This window comes from Aptenodytes patagonicus, chromosome 4, assembly GCF_965638725.1.
Source record: "Aptenodytes patagonicus chromosome 4, bAptPat1.pri.cur, whole genome shotgun sequence".
Taxonomy (NCBI): Eukaryota; Metazoa; Chordata; class Aves; order Sphenisciformes; family Spheniscidae; genus Aptenodytes; species Aptenodytes patagonicus.
In genome coordinates this window covers 20,758,570-20,773,830 of record NC_134952.1, presented here as the reverse complement: position 1 = coordinate 20,773,830, position 15,261 = coordinate 20,758,570, and positions in this window count along the sequence as shown.

The following is a 15,261-nucleotide window of genomic DNA, read 5'->3' as shown; positions in this document are numbered from 1 at the left end:
GTGTTACAAAGGAGCTTCACTTTTACGTCCTAAACAGTTGTGGACTTGCAGGGGTTATATGCTGTGCTTTTGGTATCTATTGCAAATAGATCACTAGGATTTTTTGTCTGTTTTGAGTTACAAGACCTTGTGTGGCTAAGTGTGATTATATCAAATCCCTTAACACAAATGTGTGGATATTTTAAGAATACTCTCAACTTTGCATTTATCACTTAATAAAAGAAAATAGTGTGCATTTGTAGTAAAGCTGGCAAGGTCAGCTGCTGAACCCGGAGATATTGCAGAAAGTCATGTGTAGCCTTTAAAGACGACTGGACAGTTTTCACAACATAGGCATGAGGTTAGGCACAAAGTGGCACATACAGTTAGAGTGGTCACAAAAATCCCTAACTATTGGGACATGCATATGGCAAGTCTTGCTTGTAGTAAGCCCCACACGTAAGATGGATTTATTATTGTCAATGTTTAACCTCAGTCGGCAACCGAGTACCACACAGCCGCTTGCTCACTCCCCCCACCCCCCCCGGTGGGATGGGGGAGAGAATTGGAAGAGTAGAAGTGGGAAAAACTTGTTGAGATAAAAACAGTTTAATAATTGAAATAAAATGATAACAACAATAATGTAATGATAATAATACACAAAGCAAGTGATGCACAGTACAATTGCTCACCACCCGCCGACCGATGCCCAGCCAGTCCCTGAGCAGCGGCCCCCCCGGCCAGCTTTCCCCAGTTTATGTACTGAGCATGACGTCACATGGTATGGAATGTCCCTTTGGCCAGTTTGGCTGTGCCCCCTCCCAGCTTCTTGTGCACCTCCAGCCTTCCCAGTTGGTAGAGCATGGGAAGCTGAAAAGTCCTTGGTTAGTGTAAGCACTACTTAGCAACAACTAAAACATGGGTGTGTTATCAACATTATTCTCACCCTAAATCCAAAACACAGCACTGTACCAGCTACTAGGAAGGAAATTAACTCTATCCCTGCCAAAACCAGGACAACTATATATGTCATATTTACATGAGTGACAGAGTCTTTACACAGAGAGTGCTGCTTTTTTTTGAAGCCCTTAGTGAAATATTAATCCCAGGGAAGTTTGATGGTGGTGGCATGATTGCAACCCGTGTTTTGAAATCTTGGGATTCTTAGAGCAGCAGTGGTTCAGGTTGCGTACATATGGGTCAGAGTCAAGTGTTAGCAGTCAGGCTGACTGCATTTTCCTCTCCAAAAGTAAGCCCATGTTCTCAACTCTAGTAATTAACTAATTTGAGGAGGTTTGCCAGAAATGTGATTTCACATATGTATTTTGGAAGACAATTGCTGAAGCTGCAATATATTTCTTGATGCCAGCAGTTAATAGTTAGGTCTTTGTTTATTGTTACCTATTACATCAGAAGTTCCACCAAAGAATAGTTAAAATATGTTAAGATAAGCAACTCTTCACAATAAACTGGCAGTACTTAAGGCCGAAATAATAAGTTACATTATTATCCTTCACTTCTTATAAGATCTAGGAGGCTATTATTTGACAACCTAGAGAATCAAACAATTCCCGGAGAGAGAGAGAGAGAGAGGATGGTTAATTACACAAAGCGGCTACATAGTTCTACTACATCCGCAAGAAAAACAAAAACAAACAAACAAAAAAACCCAAAAAGCGGGCATCCTTATGTGGGTGATTTTGTGACCACTGAATGATGCTGTTTCCCAGTCCATACAGTGATGAACATTACATCCCAGGCATGAGTGCATGCTTAAAGTTATATATTAATACATGTTGAAAATTCATACCTTGCAATAGCAATTTATTCAGTGACAAAAACGGGGCCAATTCATGAAAATTAGTCCTGGTACTATACTAGCTACTAGGACGAAAGTTAACTCTATCCCAGCCAAAACCAGGACAATTGATTATGATTATATATGTAAGTATATCCCCTACTGGGACTTTCATATTCCCATTTGAGCTACAGGGAAAGCATAGACAGTCTTTCAGAGCACATGGCAAACATGGATTATCTGTGAAGAGATTTGTCTTATAGCAGACTCTTGTCTGTCTAAGCTGTCCTCATTGACTAATGGACTATAACATTTAACACTGGCTGTTGACCCTTATCCTGGATGAAACACAGCACAAAGGTACAAAACAGGTTGAATAAACTTCAGCTGAGGAATTTCACCCACACACCCTCTCCTCCCTCCCATAAATACATGAACTGCATTAAGAGACTAGGATGTAGAAAGAGAACAGAAGGGAAGGAGACAGCTGGAATTTTTTAAGAATAAGCCCAGGTGTAAGGAAGCTAAAAAATGATGAGGGAATTCTGAGCATGGAGCAATTTCCCACGCTGTCTTCTAAGATCTAGCTGACGGGAGTAATTCCCGAATAATCAACAGAGCATTGTAAATGGAGAAACAGCAGTCACTGGGATATAGACATACTGGAAATGCATCACAGCTTGGATGCTTATGAAGAGACCTAATTCCTATGCCAGAGGGCCAAATTATTATTTACCTTAAAGTAACAGCAAGTCTCTGCCTAAATACGAGGTAGCTGTGTTAAAAGCAGCTGCCTACAGGTTCACATAAGTGAGCATCAGAACCAGAAAAGTTCAGGTGTAATGAGTAACCAAAACAGAAAGGAAGAGATCACTTGCATAATTGCAGTACATGCTTGCGTTACAGTAAGCATTAGATATGTTTGGAAAACAAAAACAAAACAAACCACACACTTGCTGTAGATTAGATACTCTGAAGCTGTGAGGTTGCAAACATAAATTGCACTGGTGCTATGTGCCCATTAACTTAAGGGATTTGGGTTGTTTGGTAAGTGCTATCAGACATCCATCCACCTTTGGGCATCTTAATAACCCCTTAGAAAAAAAACTGGCTGCAACAAGTTTGTTTATAACTCTGTGTTCAGTGATCTTTCCTCTCTGCTAATGTACTCCTTGACTTTGCTCTACTCCCCGGTTAGCGTTTTCCGATTCCTGTTGTTCTCCCTCATTTGTCCACACTGACCTCTCTCCTTAATCACTCATCAGCCTTCTAGATAGCTCCTAATACTCAGCATTGCTGTTTGCTCATATCAATTCTGCCAGGTGAACAGGAGAAAGCACAAGTCCATTAGCAGAGCCTAGCACCGTTTTATGACAGTCCGCCAAAGTAGGAACCGAGATACCTGCATGGCATTTTCTATCTGTTCATTATGGCGTGGCCTTGAGTCATGGATTTACACAACAAGTATCTTTAATTGTGCAAGTTGGAAGCAAGTCTCCCTGGCTAGATTGTATTAATAAACTAACAAAGGCCAGGCTCCACTATCTGGCTGTGATTAGTTAAACTCTTCCTGAGAATCCAGTTGCCTCGTGTACTGCTTGTTGGGACCAGTTCTGGTGCATAAAACCCCCCAATGGTGCCAGGTGGTTGTCTAGGAGGGCACTACTTGAACAGGCTCAAGTTAGGCCAGGAAGCACACTGCCAAATAGTGGAGATGATCATAAGCCACTGCCCAAGCACACCCTTTAAGCCTTGTTTAAATTAATTGTGCAGACGAACCGAGACTGCTGGCACCTCTGATTTAGGCTGCGAGACTCCATTCTGCCCCCATGCCCCAAGCAACTGCTCTAAGATCAGCCCTTCTGATCTCACCAGCCTGTTTATCAATGTGTGCCTTCCAGCAGTCCAAACATGTTCAGAGCTGTTTTGAAGGCTTGCTTTATTGGGATCAGTGTGCTCAGCAGGTGTTTGTAGACCACAGGACAGCCTTTCCAAAACACACCAGTACTGACTGAAATCAAAGTCTCTACTCATGCTTTGCCTCATTCCGGGAAGACCAAAGCATAGTTCTCCCCTCTGCTCTGCAGAGTTGGTTAGTGGCAGTAATGCTGTCCCTGCCTCTTTGTCCCTTACCAACTCCATCTGCTGTCCTTCCCAGCTGCCAAGGTTTAGAGGCTCACATCTGCTCATTGGTGTTATGTTGCCCTTCCAAGCCAGCTCCAGTTGCACATGGACAGCTCTTCCGATTTCATTTCCGAGTCAACCACAGCATGCTAGTCCCGGAAAGCAAGTTAACCATTTCAATTCAGTTGGTTACAATACCAATAGGGGAAATCCAGGTATACCTACTGTAATGAAAATAGCTGGAGCTGTCTACATTAAACAAATAGGAGAAATTGTGGAGAATCAGAAGTCTTTCCTCTAGATATTTTTAAATCTCACTGCTCAGCTGTGTCTGGTCCCAAGCAATAAGTTATATATCAAAATCACCAGCAGCCTTCAGAAGCACCAATATTTAGGAGTTAATTTACTGACCTGGAAAGCTGCAATAAAATAGAGACATGAAACCAAATATTCCAAAGCCTAGAGTAATTCTGGCCAAGTTCTTCAGATACCCAAATTGGACTAACAGTAATAAAAGTGGTCTCCTACACTCATTAAAAACATGTAGATGTCCTTAGAGAGGCTGAAATCCACAACAGAAGTTACAGCCACGCAGAGAGAACCGTGGCAAGTGCAGATGTGACCCTCAGAGGCTCTTGGGCCCAGGGTCCAGAGGCAGTCTGGCAGTGGTGTTGCTGCAGAGCCTGTTTCTCAGGTTCTCCTAGGGCAAACTCTTCTATCACATGTGACACTGCATTATTGTGCTCTGCAAACATACCCTCTGTGCCTTTCCAATGTTAAAGGAGATAAAAAGCTTCACCTTGATATCTTGTGTATCTGGTAAGAATACACAGGAGATCCCTGGCGCTTGGATACTATCAGCACCACACGGGTTTGCACAGAGGAACAGCATATGACAGTTGGTTACACTGATGCTGATATCAGGGATAGGAAACACCTTGTTCAGCATTTTGAGTAATAAAATACCTTATATACCTTTCCAAGAAAACTTTATTACCCCATGTGCTAATTCAGTTAGCAAGAGGGGAGGAAGGGAAAAAAAAAAAAAAAAAAAATCAGGTCACCCTCCAAAGCCCTACCTTGTGCCTATTCATACCTTGTACCCCAGTACCATTGTCCTGAGAATATTTAGATTCTCTTGTGATGCATTAAGTGCTTGTTAAGGGTACGTGCATAAAATAAAAATCCCTCTTTCAGTTGGAATAATTTTTATGGTCGTAAGTCTGCCTATAAAAACCATAACAGGTAAATTCCCCAGGCACCCACCTACCCCACCACCACTTGCAGGTGAAAGCAGAAGTTTAGGTATCTACCCGCCACTTTGTGTGCCTGCCTTATATAATTCCAGAACTATTTGAAGGGCTGAAGATGGGAGCTGGGTTTAACAAAGGCCCCTACTGCAAATACGTGAAGATAGATACAGTCGATTCTTTCACTGAATCCAGTAAAAGGTTTTTCTTTGAAACATTCAAAAGATTATGCTAGTGTTAACAACAAGTTCCTTGCCTGGGCTATCCCAGGTGCTATCAGTAAGTTAACCTCTACTTGCTCTTCAGTGCAGAGATAAATGTCCCTTTTCAGCCAACAGTACTGGGCAAAGGTCCAGACAGCAGTAGTACTTGAACCCTGCTTGAGTATAGGCCATCTTAGATCGCTGGTGTTGAGTGATAATGCCACAGGGAGCAGCACAGCATTTGAACACCCATAACTGGTCCAGGACGTGGCTGGACTGTGATGTGGGGGTTGTACCCTGTAAGTTTTCCATACTGTTAGTCTTGCCATAGTTTCTGTTCCACCAGCCCAAACATAGGTCTCAACCACTCAAGGCTAGTCCACGCCAATGTACATTTATTGACACAGGTGAAGTAAATTCATGAGGTGCATAGTCTACACTGCAAGACAAATTTATTTTACCTCCATCAGATTAAGAACATTGAGTCACTCTCTCGGCAACCTCCTCCAAGGCTTCTGCTTGCCAGAAACAAACATATGAGTGCGTCCTCAGGACTTGTGTCTCACCAATAAAAACCGTAATGAACTAGATCGTTCCTTTGAACATTTGACTTCCGGATGAAATATTGTACACATTCAGCAAAACACGGTTTCTGATAGAAATGGGTTATTGTTCCAGAAAGACTGGACTTTATACCACCATGCAAATAAAACAGAGTGCTCCTGAGCAGTTCCTCTCACGGTAGAAAGAAATATCACATGACTGTCCTTGTGTTTTATGACAGAAAAATGAATTACTCTGCTAGACCTGGCTGTAAATATGAGCCTCTACAGGAATATTTTTCCTATTCAAAGACCATGGGAGAAAGGCCCACAGGCCTTGGCAAGTGTGAGTATTCAGGAGCTAAAGGACAAATTTGGGAGCTGAATGTCCAACTTCATTAAAAATTAATGTTTCTAACAGTTTCTTCCACACAAAGGTAACACTCAGGTAGTCGATTTTTAAGAATTCAGACTAGTAACATTCTCAGTCCAAGCCTTTTCCTGCCTTACAAGCTGGAATTTAGATACCTAATTTTTGTTGATGTCTGCAATTATAAGCCCCCAAATCCATTTGAAGTACCTGTCCTTGTTTTTGCCTAATTTGCTCCAGCATTCTTTAAGACTCAGAGAAATAGCAATAAGGAACTCAAAACTCAGAGATATTTGTGGTACATCTTTCTGACTAACTTTGATTACAGCTTCTGGTTACTGTAAATGCCAAAAAACTGTCTGTGTGAAGGTGCCCCAGTGCCTAGTACATCCAAGAATCTGCTACTCTACTGCTGCCTTTATATGTATATATAAAAAAAATAAAATAAAAGTTATATACATAATACACTGATAGGGCTGTGTGATTATTCTACTGCCTTTGTATAAAAAGGCAGCTTTTTTGTTATCAAGAACAGCTTTGTGACTGGAGAACCCACCCAGGACGAAGCAGCACTCAACAGCCTCTTAGTCCGAGGAGGTTCATGTCTACATCTTTCACTCCACAGAAAACTGCCCTGTCCCTACAAATTATTGATACATGAGAGAAATGTGAAAGTCCTGTCAACATCACCTGTATTTGTGCCACAGGAGATATGAATGGGAGCTTGACTTCATAACGTGTCTACTCCATAAGCATTCTCGGGAATTGTTTTACACTCCAGTACTATTGTAACTCAGAGGCAGCATTTTGGGCACTGCTGGTATTCATGAGTGTTTTCTTGGTTGCTACCTAATCCTGTGGAAACCACTACAGGGCTAAGATTTCTACAGGTGGCTATGTGCAGAACCATCAGCTTGCTGAAGGTGCCAAGGGGATGTGCAAAGCTGCCCAGCCTAGCAGCCACCTCACGCATGGCCCCAGCATGATGACTTCCCATCTTTTGGGGTTTGGTGGTTTTGTGTGTGTGTGGGGGGGGGTGGGGTGGGTGTTTTTTTTGTTTGTTTGTTGAGGTCTTTTTCACTGGTGGTGCCTAATCCATGCACCTAATACTCTTCCCAAAAGACTAACAGGAAAAAAAGCAGCCACCACATGCCTGTTGCACCAACAGGTCCTAAATTCAGCAATCTAAATTCATCTCTTTTCTGCTTAGAGCTTTTGAGCCAGCCCTAGGCTGGAGACACCCAGGCTAGCTCACAGTGAGATCAAGTCCCTGAAGCGGTATTGCCACCTCACATCATCCTGGAAGTGACAATCCACACACACAGTATTGCCATGCAGTATATAGACTATGCCACTTGCAGCTCTGGTACTACCTACCTATCACTAGGCTGGAGGACCTCAGCATCATATTGCACTAACCCTCACCTCATCATCCTCTCCAATGGATGGCTTCCCAAGCCGTGTGGTGGTTCCTCTCTCAGCTGCCTAACTTCCCTTCCTTTGCACAGAGGTGTTCAAATGCCTGAAGCTAGGCAGTGTAATGGCAGAAAATTGTGGTGCTTCAGCTTTCCTTCCAGGACAGGAATTCTGCCGCTCAAGGCAAAGCAAAACTAGTGGGATTTTTGCTATTATTAAACACTGTATTGCCTCACAAACTTGAGTTAACCATAATGTAGTGTTTGTCAACTCCACTTTGTTTCTGTAATTCAGTATACTGCATACTTTTTTAATAAAAAGACTTTCAGATAATAAACAACAGGTTATGATCTTCCAGCATATCAAGACCTTTGCTACAGTAATATTTTCTGCATGTTTATCTTGATATGTAATATGTTTAGAACAGTAGTGTCAGTAAGTGACTATCTGATTCTCAAATGGTTTGGTCAGAATCTGGCCTGATCTCCTGTCAACAAAGTCCTTCTTTCCATTTACTTATATCACTGTTATCCAGCAGTTTTCCTAGTCTGCTTGTGGGCTGTCCTGCCAGCTATCAGCCCTGCACAACCCCAACCCAATCCATCCAGAGCTCCACCAAAGCAGAGAGTGTGTAAACTGGGTTTTAAAGACTGCTTTGCCACCTCAATTAAGGCTCATATCCATTTCAATCCATTGGAGAAACGAGCACTCCCTCTTAACTACTTCACAGCTGAGAAAGCCACGTCCTTTTTAGCATTTTATCACACGATACAACTGCAAGGCTGGTTCAATTTCCATTGCTTTTTTTATGGACTTACAGAGCCCTAGGTGACACTGGTTTGGTTCAGATCCCCTCTTCTGGCACAGCATGAGCTGGGGCTTCTGGGAATAGGCTGGGCCCGTTTTAGTTGATGGTCCTGAGCAAAGACAACAGACAGCTAAGGAATAGACATTGGCCTGCATCAGGGTGATTTTGTGTGGAATTTCCTCACGGCTTTCCTTATTTAGGTCCCTCCCTCCCATGTTTCCCTGTTCCACAGGGGCAAGTGGTGTTGTGGGGTGGATGCTGAGGGAACAAGTGCAAACACACAAGGCCAGACTGAATTCCCACTTTGAACTTCAGCTGGCTTTTCTGCAGGATGCCAACTAGATGGACAGGAGTTGTATCCCCAACCTCAGCAGCGTCCCTTGTTTCACAGGAAAGCCTCCTATCTCAGGGGCTGCCCTGACGAGTTATACCTTCACATGCAGGTGCCCCTACACTCAGGGGCAGGCAGGCATGATCAACCCAGGCAGCAAGACCTTCCTCAAATTATTTATTTAACTGACAAGCCACCATGCCCACACAACAGCCTTGGGTAATCTCTTTTACTTAGTAATAAGTATGGTTTCAGCTAGAAGTTCAGTCTCAGTGAGCACATAGGACACCAAGTCTTGTCCTTGCTATAGAAGGAAGCCCTAATAAGTCCCAACATTGCTACATTTTTTCTTCCCTCTCTCCTGGGTCTCTGTCATATTTAACTTCTCATGCTTAGAGCCAAACAGCTGGATAAATTCAGAAAGAAAATAATAATAAAGAACAAGGAAAAACCCCACAAGCACACCTCACCAAAGCCTCTCGTACTGAGCGCAGGAGGCTGAGCACATGAGGTAATTCCTGCATTCAAATCCTAGTCTGGCTCTCTCATCCAGATTATTCCCCAGGCACAAGTCAGAAGCTCCTGCTGCTGCTAAAGTACCCCTGGCCAGGTCTCTCAACAATGTTTCTACCCAACCTTTACTGCCAGGTACTTCCAACATGAGCAACCATACTCAAGCTTCCCTTCCTTTGCTCCAGCAGCTCTAGGATCAGCAATTGCCCCGTTTCTTACCCTCCTTTCCCCTGGCTTTCTCCGGTTTCATGAGAAAGCACAACAAGGGGATGTTCTTGTCCTGACTTGCCTCTTACTTTCCACTGTCCTTCACCTTATCTTGGGGGGAAAATAAAAAAAGAAAAAAGAAAATCTGCTCAGCAAACACAAATTCAGGTACCCTTCCCGAGCCACAGCTCTAACTCAGCTCCAGGGCTGTCTCCTCCTGTCCCAGCAACATCCCTGCAGGTTACCTCCTTGTGGAGGGCTGGCGACAAGCATTTTGTTCCCAGGCACTCCTTGCCAATGCCTCTCCTCACCACCACCACCATGTCCTGCCTCCCCTACCACCCAGGCGCTGCGTGCAGCTTGCATCTGTCTGCACATCCTTCTCATGCCATTTTTCTGGAGGTTTCTCTATCCATCCCTACCTAAAACTCTCAGCACTTCAGTTCCTGTAACACTCTTTTAGATAAGTTGGCTGCATTGTATAGTGATGGTAACCAGTGATAGTTAACCATATTTTATGCCTCTTTTTCCTCACAACAAAAAGCAAAAGCTTTCTTCAGAAAGACAAGCATTCTGCTCTGTATTTAAAAGCACCTAAAGCACAGAAATCCAATCCATCACTCCTAAAGCATTATAGCAATAATGAGCCATAAGTACATGTAGGTATCTGTTGCTCCACTTGTTTTTCCTCTCCTAGGGACAGAATAAAGTCTTAACCAACATTTATCCATCATGTCCACTACACAGATAGCAGACATAATTACAAATTTTATTTTTACATAAAACCTTCACAGAAATTAGCTCATGACCAGGGAAGGGGGAGAAATTAATAACACTCCTACGATAAAAATCAAGGAAGAGATCCTGAATGAGTACATCTTTCAGAACATCACTGATATGCCCAAGTAAAAGCATCCTCCCCTTCCTGCAAATCTCCTCTGCTTCAAGAAAACACTCACACTGAATAGAAATCTCCTTCTCTTCTGCTATAGTACAATGGATTCAGACCAACTAACTGGTGCTAAATGATAAAAAAATTAAACACCTCCTCATTAAACAGGCACAGTCTTAGACTATGTGTATCCAAGACCATCCTTGCCTACCATGAGCTAGTCTTCAGACACTTAAATACATAGCAGTTTCTGGCTCATACCCTTAAACCAGAAGCTGACTGCCCATAACAAGGTTTTTCTTCTTCAGTCAATTTCCAGCTCTTTTTCTATCACTCCCTTTGGTTTTAAAGCATCACCAGCTGTGCCCCAGGAGCTCTGATTTAGCTATTTGAGACACTTTGTCTCTCTAGGGCAGTTTTTCCTCATCTTTTCTAAGCTGAAAAGCTGCTTGAAGCTTTTGGGGGGGCAGAAATTCCCCAGCCCATCTTGAATAGTGTTAATTAGTAACTCAATAGATATTAGGTAAAATTTTGAGTGTTCATTTATTATTTTCCATTTCTACTTCATTTGTTTGATTGCATGCATGGAAATACAGGTGGATATTTACAAAAACAATTACAGCTACTTGTGATATCTTACACAGCACCAATTGTCCTACTAGTCATTTGCAGACCTAAGACGAAGAAATGCCTATCGTATAACACGCACATTCAGGCATAGGCACACTTGGAAAGCTGTGCCCTACAGAGGCCAAGGTCAATGCCTGTTCCCAAGATGAGTGAGACACCTGGCCCAGGTGAAGGCATTTTAAATTCCTCTGGGATTTGCATCTAGGAGAATTGCCAGGACATTTCAACAGATGGTGCTGAAATGGCCCTTTCTACTGATGAGATAGGAAATTCATTCTCAGCACTGCGGTATTTTCCATTAACCATAGTCTGTTTTGTTGAAGATGCTGTACGTATGCTGAAGGAATTCTGCTGTCCAGTCTCCCTTGTCATCTTTTAAAAGGTTGCTAAACCTTTTAAATGGTTGCTAAACCTTTTAAATGCTAAATTTGATGTGAAAGCGCTAAGTGTTCACTCTCTAGTGAGGAACAAGGCATTTCGCAAAACTGATCTATCTGACATTTTGGCTTAAATCTGCTCCTGAGCAAAAGAGCCCCCACTGAGCTCCCTCTGCATGCTGCCCCGTGCCTGAGCCAGCTGCAAGCCCTGAGTCCTGGTGGCTGAACCCCTGGGAACCGGGGTGTCCTCGGGACCTGACAGCTCCCATGCTGGTGAAGCAAGCATGGGGACAGCCCCAGGAGAACATGCCTGGCTGTTGAATCCTGCCATATCTCCTGATTCTTCACTACCCTACAAATACTCTAACCCACAACAGGGGTTATGCTTTGCCTTTGTGGATGCTCCGGCCGAGTCATCCTTCCAGATCTTACCAGCTCAGCTTTTTGACCCAGAACAGCTTCTGCGATATTATCTATAGTGTCCCTGTAGTAAGATTTTTTTTTCATTGATTGAACCTCTCATTAATTACTTTTATTCAAAAATTACCCTGTGGTGTGTCCTGAAACAGTTTATTAATTGAGTGACAACGGCTGAATAAACGTAGCTTCAAATATTCCTCCCAGTACAGCGCAACAGGTCTTCCCCTGCAAGGCACTGCTGCGTGACAAGCTGATACGACGTGAGAGAGCCCCAAAGTTTTACACTAAACTGCGGCATGCTGTAATTCAGGCCTGTCATCTGTTACACATGGCTGAGACATCTTGACAGCTTTTAAAGTTGCCTCTCAGGGCTTACACCTCTCTGACCCACATCCAAGAGGAGCAGCTGAATATGGCTTGGGAACAAGTTAGTTTTACTAACAGAGAAAGAGTGTTTGTGCTGCTCTCAGGCAATATCCATATCCATCACAGGACAACTAGTCACAACAGTAGAAGACCACTTAACAAGCAGAATCTCCAAATTGACCAGGAACCAGACCTCTCATTCTCTGGAGGGGCTAATGATGACCTTTAATGATCCACACAATTAATCTGTCCGAATATTTTTCACTTACTGATTTCAAGTGTTGTCTTCCTAGCTGTATATATCTGAGCTTTATAGTCACTAGTGCCTAGTTACTCTTTCACATGGATCTCTCTTCCAGCTGCAGATGTATGTCCTAAATGTACCAGCATGCAGTGCTTGCACCAAACACATCAGCACCCTCTGTGTGTGTATATACCCGAGGAGAGATGGCCTGGCTGCCATCCTGCAGAGGGAGAGAGGTCTCCTCCATCCCTCCCCAAGCAGTGCCCAAGATGAAGCCTTGTGATGGGGTGCCCCTGAACACTGAGTTGCTTGCTTTCCTCAGCAACCTCAGTGAATGCTTTGAGTCCACTTTATTGAGGGCTTTGTTGAGATTGTGAATGCATGGCTGGTGGTCTCCTACCTGACTAGGAGGTATGCACAGGAGGTGCTCCATCACATCTGTGACCATGAGGTATCTAGAGGACTGCCAGCTCCATGAGCCTGGGCTTAGGATGCCTTGCTGTGCTCACCAGGTGTTTTGTTTCACTCCAAAGGAAGTAAAATGGATTCCTTTCCCTGCATTTCAAGCTAGCGTTGAAATTGCTGCTGATGAGTCCAAAGTGATCTCTGCCTGCTGTGATGTACATGCAGTCATTTAACCACCCGGTCCCACCTGTCACCTAGCCCCAATATCAATTTCACCTCATCCAACCCCCAGAAGTCCTGCCCTATTTTGGAGCTCTGTTCCTCCAGTCCCACTCCTGCTCTGTCTGTGATTCCTCAGCACCCAGCATCCCAGGCTTGCAATGTGGGGGACAGAGGGGACAAAACGAAATATCATTCCCTGCCCCTATTTTTCCCAAGCTGGGTGAACAACAGCTTGGGCGTTCCTTGGTTCAGCAGCATTGGCATGTTTGAGGGAGGGGAAAAGAGCTGTCCCAAGCACACAGGACTGAAGGCAGAGATGAGATCCCACCTGAGCTACAATGAGCTGCCTGGGACTTTTCCTGCTCCTTTCCTCTTTCCCCTTTCTGTGAGAGAGGTGTCAGCTCTGAGGGCAGTGAGGACATGCCCAGCCTGGCCAGAGGTGGCAACCAGGCTAAGCAGATTTCCCCAGGACACACTTAGGCCCCCAAAGTTTCTTTCAACTTTCAGCATGCGAGCCCACAACCTGAGCCATTGTGCTGCCATTTTCTGTTCATCAAGCACGGGCCAAAGGATGCTCTGCACCTAGCGGGTCAGAGTAGCCATGTGCTTCCCACTCTGCTGGGGAGTGTTTAAGACTGTGTTCTAGCACAGTCTTTGAGGAAGACAAAGAAATTACCTTGATAGGTACCTTTAAAAATATCTTTTCAGGCAATACAACAGCCGGAAGCAACAAGCAAGAGTCAATACCATAAGTTCGTATTATACAGCAACACCAGAGCTAGCCTTCTGCTGGCAACCATTTGAGATGCAGTGCCTGAGGCCATTGCATTAGTCAGTTAAAACAGGGCTTAATGCTACCCTAGTTCACAAGTGCATCAATTTTCCTAATGTCAATTATGGTTGCATGTTGCCTAACCAAGGGCAGCATTTGGTCCATAAATTGTTTGCATGCCCTGTAATTTATGTTTTTTGCATTGTGTAAAAACAACCAATCTATCAACTGTGGTGCTGGTTGCAAAATATCTTCTCCTGTAATTACCCTGATTGTTTATGCCGCCGTAATGTGTCCTTAGATGTTGAGCAGTGTAAAAAGATTGATACACCCCAAAAGTGTAAATGGTAATTAGGGAATTTCATCAGGTACTGAGTAAGATGGAATGTTTGTCACATTTTAATGCTAGCCTTCGCTGTGTTTCTCCGTCTTGTTGAAACACTTAGATCTCAGCTGCCAGGGGAAACCTGCTTAGGGACAGCTCAATGAAAATCAGTGTAATTACTATCTAATATGCAAAGTAAACACTTAGCTCTCATATGAATCACGTATTTCCTTTGTAGTAGAATTGTAATAAAGGGACTAAGATCTACAGAATATTCACTGTAAAAATATCGTGAGTGGGTTTACACATACAGTGTCATGGCTTTGGCATGTAGCAACACCAGGATTGGCCATTAGCTAGGCAAAAAAACATCCGAATGCAGATAAAGTGCTTGCATGGAAGCACAGCCTATTGAAATTATGCAATTGAAGTGTGGCTTGGCATTCCCTGGTATCTGTAGAGAGTATATCCTCCCTTACGCAGCTTTTGAAATAGTGGATTTTTGCTCAGTACTACTCACTATTTATTTTTAAATGAGGAGGTCAGATCCTTTGCTATCCTGTGTTGGTTAAGCTGCTGCCAGTGGTACCTCTCCAGTCTGCACGCCCAAATAGTTTTCTGTAAATTAGAGAACAGCCTTTCTCAGCGGCATGGCCAGTGGCTGTCTTGGGGACCTGACTGGGTGCCCACCACTACATGGTAAGCTGAAGAAAGAGATGATGAAGCATTTAACCTGCATTCCTGACTAATGAGAACCCTTCATAGTGGTAGGCCTGGTGTAGTTAAATGCAGTGTTATCAAGAATTTGAAACTGAGGGAAGTGAACGTGAAACTTCAGCAGAGGGTAAAAAAGCACAGGAGCACCAGAAGGAGCTGTGGACCACATGGTTAAGTTGCAAGCAGAGAGGAAGAGGACTGAGACCAGTTGCAGGAGCAACTAGGCAATTATCTGAAGCATTGTTTTGAAGATTTCTGATCAGTGCAGCATTTCATGACATACCTGCTGTTAAATACCTATAGGCATTGCTGAACTTTGCCCCAGGTAGCTCTGCAAAGATTTTGGAAAC